Here is an 18,582-nt window from a genome sequence, read left to right on the forward strand (position 1 = left end):
TTCAACTGGGCAGCCTCTGAAAAGGTTTTTCTAAAAGTCCCAAAAGCATTGTTGGCCATACAATGAGGAACATTAACACGTACATCTTTTGAATATGAATAAAGAACTAGCTACTGTAATAACCAAAATCACTTAATTCTGCATGAATCCTCAACCTACTGTCAGCATTTCCTTTGTTGATGTTCTCTCTGTCTTAATACAAAGGGATATTTACTGAATGGGGTGAGAATTTAGCCTTGGACATTTTCAGTTTGTGAATACAGCTGAGAAGCGATTCATTCTCATTTCTGTTTTTGAATGTTAAGAATAGGCAATCATCATAAAACAGGTTTGTCTTAACCACCATTTAAGGAGAAAATACATATGAGTACACATCTGTTGTCAAATCTTATGTGTATATATGAGGCAATAAATGCAACTATGACTTAGTATTTGTGCCATCATTTCAATATAGTTATGTTCATATCGGGGTGGCACGGTGGCGCAGTGGTAGGGCTGCTGCCTCGCAGTAAGGAGACCAGGGTTTGCTTCCCAGGTCCTCCCTGTGTGGAGTTTGCATGTTCTCCCTGTGTCTACGTTTTCCTCCCACAGTCCAAAGACATGCAGGTTAGGTGCATTGGCGATTCTAATTTGTCCCTGGTGTGTGTGTGTGCGCGCCCTGTGGTGGGCTGGCGTCCTGCCCGGGGTTTGTTTCCTGCCTTGCGCCCTGTGTTGGCTGGGATTGGCTCCAGCAGACCCCCATGACCCTGTAGTTAGGATATAGCGGGTTGGATAATGGATGGATGTGTTGTTTCATCCTAAAATTTGGCTCATTCGTAGCCAAGTCCCACATTCCGTTGGTCTTTCCAGCTTCAGCGTAGTACAACCTGTGATGTGTGTCAGCATCTTCATGCAGCACAAACAAAAAAAATGCAACGGTTTATTCTTGCATTTGCAGTTTCTGTAAAGAAGTTGTGAGTAAATCGCCTTGCAAAGGCGTTCTTTTCATTTGCAGCTTGTTCTTTCCACAGTGTGCCATTGTGCACATTCTCTTTTACCCACTTCATATTGGCGCTGGCTGTGTACTTTGTGTACTGAATGCTTTTCTGCTGTGTCAAACATTTTGCATACGTCGTGCACAACTGCATCATGTATTATAAGCCAGGCCGGTACATAACTGTTATTCCCAATGAAAGTCTGGAATCAGAATCAGTGTGGCCTGTGTGTGTCTTCATGAAGCCTTAGTGTAGATAGTCACCTCTGACACATCCATGTCTGCCTCCTGAGGACTGTGTATGATCTGTCGGACAGGCATTTGGGGCATTTTCTTTACCATTGTGATGATTCTTCTGTCATCTGACGTGGAGGGCTTCCTAGGCCTACCAGTCCCTTTGTGACTACGGAGCCCACCAGTGCATTCTTTCTTCTTAATGATATTCCAGACAGTTGATTTTGGTAATCTTAAGGTTTTACTGATGTCTCTAATGGCTTTACTTGTTCTCCTACCTCATAAATGGCTTTTTTCATTGACTTTCATTGGCAGAGCTCTTGTTCTTATGTTATACAGCTGCAGACCCCAAAGGGTAGAAGCAAGCCTAGGTATCTTATGGCTGCACTAAAGTAGCAATGAAACCCACCTGAGTAAACACAAACACCTGTAATGCCAAACATCATGGTGCCCTGAAATGGGGAGGCCATGTAGAAAAAGTGCTGTAATTTCTACACAGCGTGCCTGAAATGTATACAAATATCCTTACGTTAAAGCCTGCAATGTGCACTTTAAGCATGTCTGAATTGTTTGTAATTTTAGGCTGTGGAGCAGAGATGTAAATTAAAGGAAAATGTGTCTTTCTCCCAAACATCATGGAGAGCATAGTAACTGCAGAGAACGAGTGTCAGACATCTGAGAGGGAAAACTGGCAATGCAGAAGTGGGATTTCAGCAGTTTGAAGGTAACTGTCAAGTGTGTACCATGGAAAGGCTCTGGCAAGCTGTAGAATAAATGGCAGACCAAAAGGGCAGGACAGATGGACTATTAGATAAACATTAACTGAGTAACAAACATAGGTTAAAACTTTATGACCATTAATCAAAAATCACAACATGACACAAAAATGGAAGTCATAATAAACCTACCCAGAAGTCTGTATACCGGTGAATCTCAGAAAAGCACACCTAAAAGATTTTCAAAAGGAGATCCACAATCTTCAACATTGCAAGGCATCCAGCGACAACTTATAAACTGTTACATACACAGCATGTCACACAGCATGACTTCCAGACCTTGGCCCCCATGGCCGAATATTGTGTCATAGCAGTGAAGCCACAAAATGGAGGCACTTGCAGAAAACAATCTGATGACACAGTCAAATATTAAACATCAAAATGACAAAAACAAATTTCTAAACACAGAATCCAAAGAAAACAAAAATGAATTCTGAGATAAAAACCCTTCATAAACATATATCAGAATTAGGGGTTCCCCCCACTCGCTTTGCTCGCCAACCCCCGGCCTGCACAATGTGCCAGTCACTTCGTGTCTCTGCCGCTTGTGTTGTAAAGAGGGGGGCTGAATGCACCCCAAGGCGACGGGGTCGCTCCTCCGAAACCCCCTCTTAAACAGTCATACAATGGGAAACAAATACGGTTGCTGCTGCCGCCGTGCTGCATGATCTGCATCTCGCGAGCCACTTCAAACATTTAAAAGCCTGTACAGCAGCTGTTCTACTCTTTGTCTTTTATTTCCGGCCCTGGGTCTGGTTAAATCTTTTGACACAAAGTCTTGTCTCATGGGACGTGAGTTCTTGATATTCTTTAGTTTATGATTTAAAAAACGGAATAAGAATCTGAAAATCTAACAACATCACATTAAACTTTTTAAATTCTGAAAAGAATGATACCAAACATATATATGTAGGTTTTAAAATAAGCCAGATTTATAGCGTGACAAAAAACACGACATAAAAATGTCACATAAAATCGTTGCACTTTATATATACAGTCATATGAAAAATTTTGGGAACCCCTCTTAGTTCTTTGGATTTTTGTTTGTCATTGGCTGAGCTTGCAAAGTAGCAAAGTAGCATGGACAGCCTGCTTCAAATCATCCCATAGATTTTCGATGATATTCAAGTCGGGGGACTGTGACGGCCATTCCAGAACATTGTACTTCTCCCTCTGCATGAATGCCTTTCGAACTGTGTTTTGGGTCATTGTCTTGTTGGAATATCCAACCCCTGCGTAACTTCAACTTTGTGACTGATGCTTGAACATTATCCTGAAGGATTTGTTGATATTGGATTGAATTCATCCGACCCTCGACTTTAACAAGAGCCCCAGTCCCTGAACTAGCCCCACAGCCCCACTGCATGATGGAACCTCCACCAAATTTGACAGTAAGTAGCAGGTGTTTTTCTTGTAATTTTGTTGTGTTCTTCCGCCATGCAAAGCGCTTTTTGTTATGACCAAATAACTCAATTTTTGTCTCATCAGTCCAAAGTACTTTGTTCCAAAATGAATCTGGTTTGTCTAAATGAGCATTTACATACAACAAGCAACTCTGTTTTGTGGTGTGAGTGCAGAAAGGGCTTCTTTCTCATCACCCTGCCATACAGATGTTCTTTGTGCAAATTGCGCTGAATTGTTGAACGATGTACAGATACACCATCTGCAGCAAGATGTTCTTTCAGGTCTTTGGAGGTGATCTGTGGGTTGTCTGTAACCATTCTCACAATCCTGCGCATATGCCACTCCTGTATTTTTCTTGGCCTGTCAGACCTGCTGGGTTTAACAGCAACTGTGCCTGTGGCCTTCCATTTCCTGATTACAGTCCTTACAGTTGAAACTGACAGTTTAAACCTCTGAGAGAGCTTTTTGTAGCCTTCCCCTAAACCATGATACTGAACAATCTTTGTTTTCAGATCTTTTGAGAGTCGCTTTGAGGATCCCATGCTGTCACTCTTCAGAGGAGAGTCAAAGGGAAGTTCAACTTGCAACTGACCACATTAAATACATTTTCTCATGATTGGGCACACCTGCCTATAAAGTTCAAGGCTTAACGTGCTAATCCAACCAATTTGGTGTTTCAACTAATCAGTATTGAGCAGTTTACATGCATTCAAATCAGCAAAATTACAAGGGGACCCACATTTTTGCACAGCCAGTTTTTCACATTTAATTTAATTTCATACAAATAAATACTGCTTCACTAAAAATTGTTTGGAAAACACCCCAGTACTCCGATGTTCCTAGGAAATAAAAGACATACCACTGTTCTCTTTTTTGTTGAAAGTAGAGTAAATTATTATGCAGGCTGAGAGGGGTTCCCAAACTTTTTCATATGACTATACAGTAGATTCATGAAAAAGTGTATTGTGTGCAAGGAAAATTACTAGTGTTTGCTACATCATAATATAAATAGTAGATTTCTTCTTCTGCTGCGTGAGATTTCTTCAGTTTGTTGCAGATTTTTGTGTGATTTAGATCAATGCTTCTCAGAACTGATTTCCAGAAAAGCAAGGCATTCACAACTTTTATTTTAAACATTTTCTTCATGCTTTAAATTAAGATTTGAATGCTGCCACTGAAATTGTTTTTATTTCTTTAGAGCACCCCTTGAATGTAAATAAGAGAAATGTACACCAATGTTAGAAGACAGATTATTTAAATACATCAACGCAGTAACCCATCCAGTTTTGGAGCAATGATGGGCTTAGTAGCTAACCTTAAACTTAAGAAATTGGATGAACGAAAGGAGGCCATTCATTCCATCAAGCTTATTTGTTTGCCTAACAGCCAAGTTGTCCCCATATCTCATCCAGTCAAGGTTTCTGCTACAACTACATGACTCACTCATTTGTTCCAGATTCCCATGACCCTTTGTATGAGGAAGTGCTTTTTGGCTTCAGTCTTAAATGTGCTTTGTCTTAATTTTCACTGGTATCCTTGAGTAGATGCTTCACTGCATGAAAGCCTATAAATAATGGAGTTTTCAGATTCTTTAAAGGAAGACATAATTACAAGTTTATATTTTAATCAGAAGAGCCAGACACTTTTCAGATATTCTGAGAGCTGGCAGTACAGAGTCCTAAAGTAAACTCAAAAATGTTTTTCCAACAGAGAGCGTTTGTAACACAGAGAAAGGCTTTGACCATGAAATCTGGTTGGTTTCCTATGTTTGTATATCGAGGAGTTCATTCATAAAGATGTCACAGTCCTGAAGTTGTATGAGTGACTTTTTGGATAGTTAAACTGGTTTTTAAACAAAAGATACGTCCAAACAGATTCTCTCCTCGTCTGCTCTTGTACATTTCAGAGTTCAATGACATTGGGACAGAAGCCATTTTATCACAACACCACCGACCTACCCTTTGAGAATTTTGCAGACCTGGAGGAGCCCCCCACACAGGCTTCTTGCTCAAGACTCCCGAGTGTAGGCCATGTCCTTTAGTCCAGCTGTTCTTTGCACAGCTTCTAGAACTGTTACAGTATGTCTATTTTACAGTGTGGTGGCCAGAACTGCACAAAATGCTCCAAATGTGACCTCACTTGCACATACAATCTGAGCATCACATCACTTGACTTGTACGATAATAAAACTTCACATATTTGTCTTTTTATTTGCTTGTGAACCTGTCCTAGGCAGTAAGAGTATTGTATCAAGGTGCACTTGGCCTCGCAGTGGACTGTCCTGCATTCTTACAAATGGTCCAGATCTTCCAGCAAGACCTTGTAAGACTAAACTCATCAAGAACACGGGACACAGTTGGAAACTTGTTGAGGGTAAAGAAAGTTTTTATTTATGCAGAGAAGCACAGACACACTGAAAAATTGACCAAGTAGTGCGGTAGTCAATAAGACCTTAAAGACCTTCAAAACTTGACTTGATGGTATTTTGTAAGAATTGGGTGGATAGGACTGGCATATAGTGGAGTCTGTGCTGGCCACCCAGTTTGTCAAGACAAGCTTTCTGTCCAACGATCTGAGATGACTTCTCCATTGGCAAGAGAGCAGTTGCACCAATTGAGTTTCATCATGTCTGTGTAGACTTTCTTAGGGAACTCCAGTTCCAGTGGGCAAGCTCTTGAAAAATGCAATTGTTGAAAAGTGAAAAGTGCTGTATGTGGGCAAAAGGAATGTTAATTATAGTTACAAGATGGAAGACACGGTGCTCCAGGATGCAAAATCTTTAACACAATGTTTTCATTGTCTTAGCAATGCAGAAGCAATTAAAGAGGCAAATGAAAGGTTACATCCTAAAGACTGTCGACTATAAATCAAGGCATGTTCTGCTCAGACTATATATAATGCACTAGTGAGACTACATCTGGAGCATTGGGTGCCGTTCTGGTCACTGAGCTGCATAAAAAGACATAGCAGCACTTGAAACCGTGCAGAGGAGAGCAACCAGGGCCATCCCAGGTCCTAAGGACGTATCCCACTCTGACAGACTCAGAGAATTAAACCTGCTTAGTCTCGAGCAGAGGAGTCTGGGGTTTGGGGAGCGTGGAATGGATGGCAGGTGGGGTTTGGGACCCTAATCCAGGTCTTCAGTATTCTCAAAAGGAATGGATAAAGTACAGTAGGTTTCACTAAATGTCGAGTCAGTGGAAATTAAGGAGGAGTGCATTCAAGACAAAGCCAAAAGGCACTTCTTTATGCAAAGAGTCATGGGTAACTGGAATGAAGTTCTTACAACCTGTAAGAAGTATCTGGATGAGAAATTGAAACAGCTTAACTACTGGCTAAACAAACCAGCTTGGTGGGCTGAATGGTCTCCTCTCGTTTGTTAGATTTGTCATATATTGTTACTAGCCTTGAACTAGCCTGGTGTGAACGGGTTTTTCACAATGGTCTCCCGGAACCCTATAGAGGGGAAATTATCCAATTTAATGGATATCAAAAGGGTTTCAGAAGGTAGGTCATTAATGATAAACACATAAAAATGTTAAATGGTGTAACATGGCCAGATTATATGACTTACTAGGTGGGGTGTATGATAGGTTTTAATCCATCAGTTTATGATCCTGCATCTTATGTGAAAACAAGTTATACCAGGAGCTTTTGAAGAAGTTCAGACCTATAAAGGATACAGAGACTTGCTGGCAGAGAGAAGGCATCACCGCATACCAGTGTAATATGCCAAAGCCCCTCTGACCCAGTTGCTAGGGTCTTACCTGAGAGGAGTGAGAGGCTACCAATGAGGGTTAAGGAGCTGTAGGACACACAAAAGGTGTTTTAGCCAGTAAAGGCTCTCCCTAAACCTAGAAGAGGTTCTAATGGCCAACTCCGAAGGTATCTTGACAAGGGGTTTTATAACCATTTCATGCTAGTGGGTGAACTGAATCTGCAGTTGGGAGGACAGCCACAGGTCAATGTCACGTGAGCGAGAGGCCGGAGGTGGGATGGAGATGTTTTGTGGTACTTAGAAAGTGGGAATCTCACAGTGCCCAATGTGGAGGGGCCAACTACCTGCTGCAGGAAGACCCACATGTGTTTCTTGCACAATGTATTCTCCTTGTTGATTCTTCTCTTTGTTATTTGTATAATAAGCTCAAGATTTGTTACACATTTGGACTCTGTGTTTTTTCATTTCTGTTCTGGGTGTGTAGACACCATTTGGGTGCCATCTGCTCTTACAGGATTCAGACGGATCCAAATAAGGTACTTTATCTTTTTAAATCTTTGATCAAATGTGATCACAAGATGTTTTGTTTTTAACTTTGTGTAGTGTCTTGTTGGTTTGAGCCTTCAGTCTCCTTAGAACTTTGGTGGGATGCCTGCCCTTCTATTTTATACTTACTGCTTTAAGTGTAGGTCCTCTGTGTTTTCTCTAGTAATTCTGATCCACAATGGGCCCCCGCCATTGTCTTTTGTTCTCCCTTCTTGTTTTTGTTTGCATTGCTCCGCCAAAGGGAGTGTAGCAGTCACAGCAGGAAATGAGAGGCCTATGTAACGTGCAAAGTTATGTTTGATTTGGCTTCAGTGCCAAACTGACGGATCTGTGGAAATTAGCTGGCGCTTCCTCCGGCTCCACTTCTGCTCGACACCTCTTCTGCCGCCTAATGTATAAGTGCCCGCGTGCCAATGGGAAAGGGCTCTAAGTGCAGTTCACATTTGGAGGCCAGCGCTTGTCATTTTAGCCCAGCGTTTGCAGACACAAGAGCAGCCAAGTCTTTGAAAAGCAGCCTTTTCTAAACTGTAGCACTGCAAACATTGGAGAGCAGATGGACGAATGTTTAAGTGTAAAGGAAACTCCTCTTTTTTTTAGGTGTAATTATAGAACAGACATTCATACCTGCCCTATGAAGTAAGTTTATTATTGATTTTCACAACTGTAAAAATTTTTAAATTTTACAACTTTTTAAAATCCATATAATACCTAGGGTGTCAGCATGACCAAGAGCTGACAAAGGTGCAGATGGCAATGCTGAAGAGGAGCGACTGTTCTGTTTCACGTTTTCTTGTGTGATTGTCATTAAGCAACAATAATGATAATAATGAATTAGATTTCTATTGTGCTTTTCTCACCTTCTCAAAACACATTACATAGATAGTGAGGGGCCACTTCAACACCACCAATGTGTGGCGTCCATAATGGATGATACAATGACGGACATTTTTTTGTCAGTACGTTCACCACACATTAGCTATTCGGTGGTGAAAGACAGCCAGCCAATTAGAGACAAGGAATGATTAGGGGGTCAGAAAGACCACTTCATGGTAGGCAATTTAACCAGGACACTGGAAAACACCCTACCCTCATCTTTAATGACCACAGATGCAGGATCTTGGTCTTACCTCTCATCTGAAGGACGGCACCATTTTACCAGCACAATGTCCCCGTCACTGCACTGGGGAAATGGGATCCACACACAGACCACAGGGTAAGCTCCCTCTGAAGGCCCAAACAACACTTCATTGAGCGGCAGTCCAAGCTTTTCATAGATAGTCTCCCATCCAAGTACTGGCAGACATTGTTAGCCTCAGATGGAAGTGCAGAACAACATACCAACAAAGACGTATCAAAAGAAAAGAAAAGAAAATTTTATAAACAAAATCAGAAAAAAACTTAAATTACAATTGAAATGAATAAGCCTTTAAACACAATCTGTTTTTTTTTTTGTTTTTAATTTTTTATAAGTTAACGCTAGTCTCAAAAAATCATTGAGAAGTCTTTTTAATGGGTTAAGAGGCCGAGGCATCTAGTGTTGCCATTAGTTTGACTGTTAACCCGCTGTGGGCATCGTCATTTTGCAACATTTCTTGTGCGTTGTTGCCAGGCTGACAACCAGAAGTGGACAAGACGTGACGTCATGATCTGACCTTTTTTTTTTTTTTAACTTTTTCTATATAGTTCTTGGGTTTCTAAAAATATATATCATTTTGGTGGCTGTATAGACCAAAGAATCCAATGGTTAAATATATTGTTTATTACAGGGCATTTTTAGTGATGGAAAAAATGAATTCTGTTATTCTGTGTTGCTATTTTGTTTATTGTTTGGGTGGCACTGTTTTGAGATGCTTTGTGTACACTAGTGGTCCAAAGTTCTAGTTTTATTTATGGAAATGCACACAGTTTAATGTCTTATTGTTTCATGAAAGTGAGGCATAGAACAAATAAACAATGGAAAATAAAAAAAAATAAGTCAAGGAATCATTAAGAGTATAAAACTTAATTTATATTTTTGACTCATCAAAGTAGCCACCTTTTGCTTATATAACAGCCAGAGTCTGGTAACCCTTTAGATTCAGGATGCCAGTTACACCAACTCTGCCTCCAGTAATCAAACACCAGACCATCACACGTCCCCCTCCATGTTTGAGAGCTGGTGTAACACATTAAGGAACCATCTTTTCACCAATATGACGGCGTACAAACACCTTGTGTGATGAACTGAAGATTTCAAATTTTCATTGGTCCATAAGACTTTCTACTAACCTGCAGTAGTCCACTGCTGGGATGTCAAGGCCCGATGTTGTCCTTTAAGGAGCCTGCACCAAAAACTCTCCTCTTCAAAGTGGACACTGTGCAAGCTGGTAACCCTCAGAAACTTGTCTTCTGTTTGGGTTGTGACTCTGAGTCTGCCAGATCTCTTCCAGTTTCCAGTTGCCTTGGATTGTGTAATACACCCTACTCTCTGGCTCTCTTTCTCGGTTTCTCTAAACGAAAGGCTTACACTTTGAAGGGTAATAATGCTTCATCTCGTTTTCATTTGTTAATTGCCGTTTTCTTACATTATCAATGGAACTTACAACTTTCTATAGTTATATTGTCCGAGTAGTACTTCAGACACTGCTTTAAGACAGGCCGGGCTTTTAAGGAATCAACAGAAGTTGGGACAGCTGTGCAAATTGTTTGCTTCACAATACAAGGCTTAATTCACTTCAATTGCTGCAGAATATCATAAGGTGTAACCTATTAGTTGTAACCTATTTCCTTTTTTCAGTTTTTGCTAACCTAAACTTTAAAGTTAAACCTCTGTCAGTTTACTGCTTACCTTCTCACCATTTTAGGTCATTCATTAAATTTCAACTCTAAATTTGATAAACAAAACTGGAACCCTTTAAGAACACCCAACGCGAGGTGTTCTAAAACTTTTGCCTGGTAGTGTATACCTTTTCTTTGGTGCAGCTGGAGATTTTAGCTGAAGGTGGGCAGCATATAACATCACAGATCAAAGGTATAAAGGTCAGTGTCATGTATTTCCTAGTCTCTTAAAAAATGCAGGCAGTCCCCGGGATTACGTACGAGATAGGGACTGTAGGTTTGTACTTAAGTTGAATTTGTATGTAAGTCTGGTACAGGTACTTTATTTTAATAAATGCCATTGTTGACCGACTGTGACCAAGTGCTCTGCCAATGAATGATGGAGTTTCACCTCTCTCTGACCTTTTTGTTATTTCTACTTTATCTTTAATGGTGATGGTTTTTCTCTTCTTTATTGTATCACCAGCACTTCCATCAGATTTGTGTTTCAGAGACATTGTTGAAGGGTGAAGACAAAAGGTTAAGATGAGCTCTTCTGCACAGCACTGTACATCCTATCACAGCAGGAAGGCACCCGTCGTCAACACGTCTGATGTACTGACAAGAGACAACTTTCTGCTATGTACGTAACAGTACAAGCAGGCTTGCTATTGAGAATGAATGGGGGCCGCGATGGGCGGTTCATCACCAGCTCACCAGAGTCACCTCCACTACAGTATGCTGCTTGCAGCGTCAGCCCACTGAGAACGAACATGGTGTGGCCAAAGGCGGGTAGTGAATTGCCCCCATTCAACAAGCAGCCATCCATGGCACACTACAATGCTACCCCCCCGCCGCCCCGTTCACCCTCAATGGCCTCCGTTCAGCCACAACAGGGTCACCGCTTGCAGCATTACTAGCCGCCCACCGAGAACGAATGGGGTAGCCATGTGTGGTGGGCGGGCAGTGAGGCCGCTTGCCGCCGGGAGCCACCCGAGGGACACTACACTGCGTGAGCAGCGAAATTGCCCCCCTCCAGCCTCCGTCCATCCACAATTTGCAGCGTCCCCAGCCCGAAGATGACAGAGCGGCAGTTACTGAGGCGCATGCGTCGTAGCTGTGGCCCCGTTCGTAAGTCGTAGGTCAGATGTCCGTAACCTGGGGACTACCTGTACTGGTTCTTTAATGACACTTTATGGTTCTCTACAGGGTTGTATAGTATGGTTCATCTTAGAACGATTGTGTGGCTAAGCACCATTTCATTTTGAGAATGAGAGTTTTTTGCATATGAAGTTGGTTCTTTGTGCTTTGAAAAACTTCTTAATATGTGGAAAAAACTGAAATCTTTAATGTATGATATTCTACCTAGCAGGACACTAATGGATGAAGAACACCTGGACTTAGCCTTTGTTATTATAAATATGTAGCAAGCGTCCTTTTTGCTTCACAAATCTGTTGCAGTCTATCCCTGGTTACTTATTTTATGGAGCCTGTTACGGATCTAAATAAATAAAGGTTCCTTCTGATTCCCCTATGACATTGTTCTGAAGAACCACTCTGGCACTTTTATTTTTAAGAGTGTTATTGTTCATGTTTGTTGATTCTACTTAAAAAGCCTTGTGTTATTTTTCTTTAAATCTTTGGCTCAGTTTGCATGCAAAGTGTTGGTTTTGATGCTGCTATTTCAGATCTTGACTTTGATTACTGTTTCACATTCTTGCTCTCCCAGTTTTATCCTGGGCTAGTTTCCCAAAACCACAACTGCCTCCTGATAACATTTCTCCTCATACCTGCTGTTACACTGCCAGTATACCAGTGTCATGTACTTCCTGGTTGTTCAAGTGTGCCGATATAGCTAAGAAAAAGTACTAGTGCTCTTATTGGTGTTTCTATCAGATCTTTTGTAAACAAACTTTTTTGCTATTTTGATTATAACTTTTTTATGTCTTATGGCTATAGTTACGTGAACAATTCTTTGTTTTGATTCCTTCACTACGTCCTTTGATTCATGATATTCTGGGACTTGTTTGCTATTTAAAAGCCTCCCAGTTGTGTTATTTGCTTATTATTAAGACCACTAGCCATCCCCTGATTATATTCTTATTTACAAATATCCGTTGCCATGAGCAGTCAGTACACCTACTGGGTAGAGCTCACATTTAGTGCAAATAGAAGGCCAGTTAGGAACAGGAAAACCTACAGCCTGCGTGGCACTTCAGGAACTAAACTGAGAATTTGTGACAACCCTTTAAGAACAGCCAGCTGAAAGTGAGGTTATGGCACTGTGAACAGGGATTAGCAGTACCCCACGAGGACACTAAGGGGCTAGAGATGCTTGATCCTTTGTGACCAGAAGAGTGGTGGGAGGACACCACAATTCCTGCTGGCCCAACAACATGTAGCACACAGGCCCTAGGATGGGCAAAGGAGACTTGGCTGCCACTTTAAAAATGAAAACATTGAATGCAGACAGAAAACTCCTTTTGTTTTTCTGGTTGACTAGACACTGTTTATAGACTGGGCTGGGTTCAGCTACGTATAGTATCCTACACTTAAGAAATGTCATGGGGCACAGGAGAGGAGCAACCTGATGTCCCCATAGACTTCAAAACCACACATTTAAAAAAAAATGGTCAGAAAAGGCCAACAGACATACAAAAAATGTAACTTACACAGAAAGAGCAGAAAAAACATTTGCAAGTAAGCTAGCCTATGGCACATCAGGTGGCAGGACCTTTCAAGTAACACTGGAAGGCCTTAAAGGAATAATTCTGGGGATGGGATCCAGGCAGTAATTCAAACACACAAAAAAGAGAGCATGGATAAATTAATAAATACACAAAAAATGAAAAGCCTGAGAAACAAAGACCAAAACAAAGACCAAAAAGACAAAAAAAAGTGATATGTATTTTAGTGCATGGTCTGTGGTGATTCTGTTCACCCCTTTATACGCTTTATGACAGAGACCTGAACAAAATGGCCAAAATCCCAGCTCTAGCCCCCATACTGTATGTTTCACTATATTTTATATCTAGGACGTCAGACACAAGATAGAGCACTAAAACAGGCAGGAAAAAAGTAACAGATTTACTCATCATGTATTATAGATAATTATACAAGACAATAAGACAGCTAAGAGAATAATTTAAAAAGTTGTACCTTTAGCACCTTTCCTCGGTATTCACGTGTGCCTTAGCCTCTTTTCTCCAGCGCTCCCGCTCTTGAGCATGTTCCTGTAAGGCCTGCTTCTCAGACTGTCATTTCGAGGCGTCTTGCTCAGCTCCTGTCAGATTTTGTACTTCCCATCTTTGTAGGTGACTCTTGTGCCTTTACTCCTCCTCATGTGTCTCACTCTTCCTCTTTCGATGACATCATTAAAAAGTGACAATCTAGATTGCTCTGAGGGACTGGACACACACACAGACATCAGTGTTTATTATATAGGAGGTTTGTCCAAAATATAAGCAGAGTACAAATGTGAGAGCTGATAAAATAATATCAATGCAACCTGGATAGTAATCTTGCTTAGAATATCCGGCGGCTTTCTGTCTTATCATATTGATTAGTCTCTGGTCTTGCTTGATCTTTGCTCCCTCATAGCTTTTGAATGGAGACAGCAGTGGCCTAGCGTTATCCACGGATGGAAAACAGAGAGAACAGCATGTTAGCCTCCATTTATTATGGCTTCATGGGCCTTTCCACACCTCTGGTCATCTCCTTTATCAGTGTGGGGGGTACGCCATTCACCAATGAAAGAGCTCAGACTGACCCAGCCCATGCTTTGTTCCTGTTAGCATTTTGTTTATTTTGAAAGAATGCAAAAATGTTGTTTCAAACAAACAAGAAAGAAAATATATGCATAATTAAAGGATAAGTTCTTCAGTTTTCAAGTCAGTTATTCTTTTCACAATCATGATTGTATATTAAACATTTTTATAAATTTTGAAAATACCTTGTCTATTCTTCCAGCTTACAGTACGGCCAATGGAGACATGGGATATAGTTGAGTGAAAAAGTCTGAAAACTTACCAAATACATCTGCTTTGAAGCAGCAAAGGTTTTGATCTAAGAAAACATGCCTTCTGCATTTATAAGGCATGCTTGTAATAATGAAAGGAAATGAAAAATAAATATTTTAGCGGATTCTTGGTCCTGTTTTTCTTAACACTAGAATTACCAGAGCCTATGAAAAAACTCATAGATCCGTCCCACCTTAAATCGCTTCTCACCTCTCCATCAGAGTCTTTTGTCCTTTAAATGTGTTGATAAGCAGCAAGTAGTTTGCTATCACATCCCCTCACCCCACACAGTTTTCTCAGCTCAAGTCTGTTCACCTGAGTGTCAGTTGCTTAGAGTTGTATAGAGTGAGAAGTCAAGTAAAATGACACCTTTTATAAATACTACATCGTTATTTGGAACACTTGCATTTCATGTGTGGTCCATGTCTACAACGATCTATGCAAACATCGTTAAAACAGAAATGTTTTTCATGTTTTAGTAATAATTGACAAAATGTAGACATATGGTGTATGAAGCCTGAAGTCCAAATATCAAACACTTTCAAAAAAGGTACAATTATAACCAAACAAGTGCGCTTCTATTCAAGAATATAACCGCAGAAAAAGAACTTGCGTTAGGGTGCGACATTGACATGCGTTTACTACGACCGCTTCGGTAGCTCAACAGTATCAACTGTTGACTGGTAATCAAAACTTCATGGGTTCGATCCCCGACGAGTCAGTTTTGAGAAGTGAGCTGCTCTTATTCTTACTATTTTAGAATAAAAACATACATTTGATTTCAGTCTGTAACAGCCGGTGTAATTTATGATACTTGTAAAGGTTAGCTTTGTTTTGTTTTTTTTTTTTTATTCAGCTTCGTTTTCTCAGTCGCGTTCACGATCCTACCCTACCCCCACACAAACCCCCCATCTGACACTGCTGTTTTCACATAAAGACATGCTATACTTATGACTTAGGCTGTAGGAAGTAAGTAACTAAACCAAGGTAAATAAGTAAATAACATTCGATCTGGTTCTTATATACAAAGTACAGTGAGGCTGCTTCCGCAGTTTTATTCTCTCACTAATTTGTATATAAGAGCCAGATTGAATGTTATTTATTTGGATTTAGTTACTTACTTCCTACAGCCTAAAGTCACAAGTACAGTGCAGAGCTTCCTGTGTTTGAGCGACACAGGCATGCTCAAAAAATACACATGTAATGCCACAAAAAGTGCACGCAGACACTTCAGTTCGCAAGCATTGGTACGACAATGCAGTCAGACTTCTTTTTAGGGCACATACACCGTCCAGATGTAAACATTAGTGTGGAAAGCCGCTTGTGAACTGAAGAGTCTATAGCTGCAGGTGGAAGCTGCTGTCGCTATACTTTGTATATAAGAGCCAGATCGAATGTTATTTACTTATTTACCTTGGTTTATTTACTTACTTCCTACAGCATGAAGTCACAAGTATAGTGCGTCTTTATGTGAAAACAGCAGTTTCTGTTTTAACGATGTGTTTACATAGGTCATTGTAGACACGGAACACAAGTGAAATTCATGTGTTCCAAATAACGATATAGTATTTATAAAAGGTGTCATTTTGCTTGACTTCTCACTCTATACAAATTTAAGCAACTGGCAAGCAGGTAAACAGACTTGAGCTAAGAAAACTGTGCGCCAGTGGGGAAATGTGATAGCAGACTGCTTGCTGTTTGCTGCTTAGCAACACATTTAAAGGACAAAAGATGCTGATGGAGAGGTGAGAAGCGATTTAAGGTGGGATGGATCTACGAGTTTTTTTGTAGGCTCTGCTAATTCTAGTGTTAAGGAAAAAATACATTTCCTGTTCGCTTGTCTGCTTACAGCCTCTGTTATGAGTGGCGTTAGGACAGCCAACACCGCTTTGTCTCCCCACTGCCCCTTTGACAAGTATGCTTAATATTCTATTTGTGCTTCTGCAGTTCTGTTTCTTCAGTGCTTATGTTCTGCCATTGCTTGTAACAGCAGACAGATGTGCTCTCAACTCGTAGGATTATTTTTTGTCAACAGTGCTGGCTTTGGGCTCACTACATTCTGTGTTGTTACTTTACATAGCCTACAGAGCGATAATCATGCCAAGATAGTGAAAAGAGCACATATGTGTTTCACTGTAATTGTACACATACAGTAACAATATCTTTAAACTAAAGTAATTACACTGTATTGTATTTTTAATAAAACCCTTAGTTTTTTGAAAGAGCCAAGCCATCCTTTCTAAGGAGCTGCAAATATGTAGCCAGCTGAATCAGGAGCTAACTTCAACTTCGTAAATGAGTCACTGTTGCTGACGATATGATAGTAAAAGAATTAAGAGGAATGTGTTTAAATGAATAAACTCACTGTCACTCATTCATACCAGTCAATCTGTAAGTACAATGGTGAGAACATTCAAAACTCATGCAGACTGTGGTACTGTGAGGCAGGAATGACAGCACTGCATGATCAATCAATCAACATTTATTTATATAGCACATTTTCATACAAAAAATGTAGCTCAAAGTGCTTTACAAAATGAATAGAAAAATAGAAGACACAATAAAAAATAAACATAGGTCAACATTAATTAACATAGAATAAGTAAGGTCCGATGGCCAGGGGGGACAGAAAAAAAAAAAACTCCAAAAGCTGGAGAAAAAAAATAAAATCTGTAGGGATTCACAGATGATCACTCTGCCTATGTTACAACATAAAAACTGACTTTATTAAACTTAAACATAGGTGAACTGCCATTGCTAAATTGACCCTGGCCTCTGTGTGTTTGTTCATCTTGATGGCCTGGTGCCCTGTCCAAGGATCGCTCCCATCTTGCACCTTCCCTGTGATATATGCTTATAATCGGGGTTTAAAGTGGATTACTGGCATCTTCCACTCTGACAACCACCAATTTCAGAGGGGGGATCCAAAAGACTGTTCAATATCCTGTACTTCTGTTAACATCTTTTTGGGGCTCAAGGAGGGATTAAATGTCATGTAAAATGAACACTACATTGCAAGGATGACCAAGACACCAACAATATGGAGTACCACCAGCAATTTTGTTGAACTTCGAGCACTGCCTATAACGTTGGTTCAGTTCTTATCGTATGCTATAGGCCTGCTCAATATTCTCTTTCATGTAGCACATGCGTTCATTATCAATCTTGTGACAGCTTATATTTCAAAAATAATGATAATGGATAAATTAAACCTCCATATAATAATAGAATGTAAGTGATCAAAACATGGGACTTTTTCAGCTATTATGGTCGAAATTGTCTACAGAACCAGAGGCTGCACTTCACGGCTGGACATTCACATTCAATAATGTCAGTAACAGTGCTTAGTGATTACTTTTAATGACAATCATCTATTGGCAATTGGCTGGACATATTAGCAATGTAAATAAACACCGTCAATTGGCTATAAGCATTTGCAGAAATTTCCTCAAAGTGCCAAACTTCCGCTGTCATTTTGTTTTGTTTTTTTATTTTTTAATCTCACACACCCCATAAGAAAGCTGTCATGCACTCATATTCACAGCAAAAAACACGTGAGATTCTTGTGCTTAGCTACAAGTGGTTTAGCAGTAGTTGGCTGGTAGTTGAGGGAAGGCAGCTTGATCAGGGCATAGCGGAGAAAGTTTGAATGGGAAGAGCACAAGTACTTTTATGCAGTGAGATTCGGGCGCCGGACAAGGAAAGTGGCGGTGTGGTGGTACTTGTTTAGTCTTGCAGGCAGTGCTTGAAGTGGGTCAGTACCAGTAGTGCTCAAAGCTTCAAGGGGTCCTCCCCACTTCGATATCATTATATGTACATGCTACAAACTCAAAGGGGGAGCTTCCCTGTCCCACTGTGTAAAAGTAACAACAAATTTGGAGGAGGAACAAGGCGGTAACGGTACAGAATACTGCCAGTAATTTGTTTCCACTCCAGTCATTGCTTTTGGGCAATTAGGAATGCAATTGTATTGTGTACATGATATACTAAATCTGAACTAATCTGATTGCACAATATATCAAAGCCGTGCCTTGTATCTTTTTTAAAAAGCCACAGCCATTGTCCCCGTACATGCACATTGAACACTGTAAGCTTGCAATATCAATCAACACTCAG

At 40.5% G+C, this 18,582-nt stretch overlaps 1 protein-coding gene and 1 long non-coding RNA gene across 13 annotated transcripts in view; one reads left to right on the top strand and one right to left on the bottom strand.

Moving 5' to 3' along the window:
- Positions 1-18,582, top strand: part of LOC120526805 (F-actin-monooxygenase MICAL2-like) — a 346,702-nt gene that overhangs the window by 203,897 nt on the left and 124,223 nt on the right. The gene's annotated exons all lie outside the window — the stretch shown is intronic.
- Positions 1-18,582, bottom strand: part of LOC120526874 — a 215,298-nt gene that overhangs the window by 99,724 nt on the left and 96,992 nt on the right. For all 8 annotated transcript variants that reach the window (XR_005633218.1, XR_005633226.1, XR_005633210.1 and 5 more), the window contains one exon: positions 13,607-13,854. This is a non-coding gene — a long non-coding RNA (uncharacterized LOC120526874). The remainder of the gene's footprint in view (positions 1-13,606; positions 13,855-18,582) is intronic.

The sequence above is a fragment of the Polypterus senegalus genome, chromosome 1 (assembly GCF_016835505.1).
Source record: "Polypterus senegalus isolate Bchr_013 chromosome 1, ASM1683550v1, whole genome shotgun sequence".
Taxonomy (NCBI): Eukaryota; Metazoa; Chordata; class Cladistia; order Polypteriformes; family Polypteridae; genus Polypterus; species Polypterus senegalus.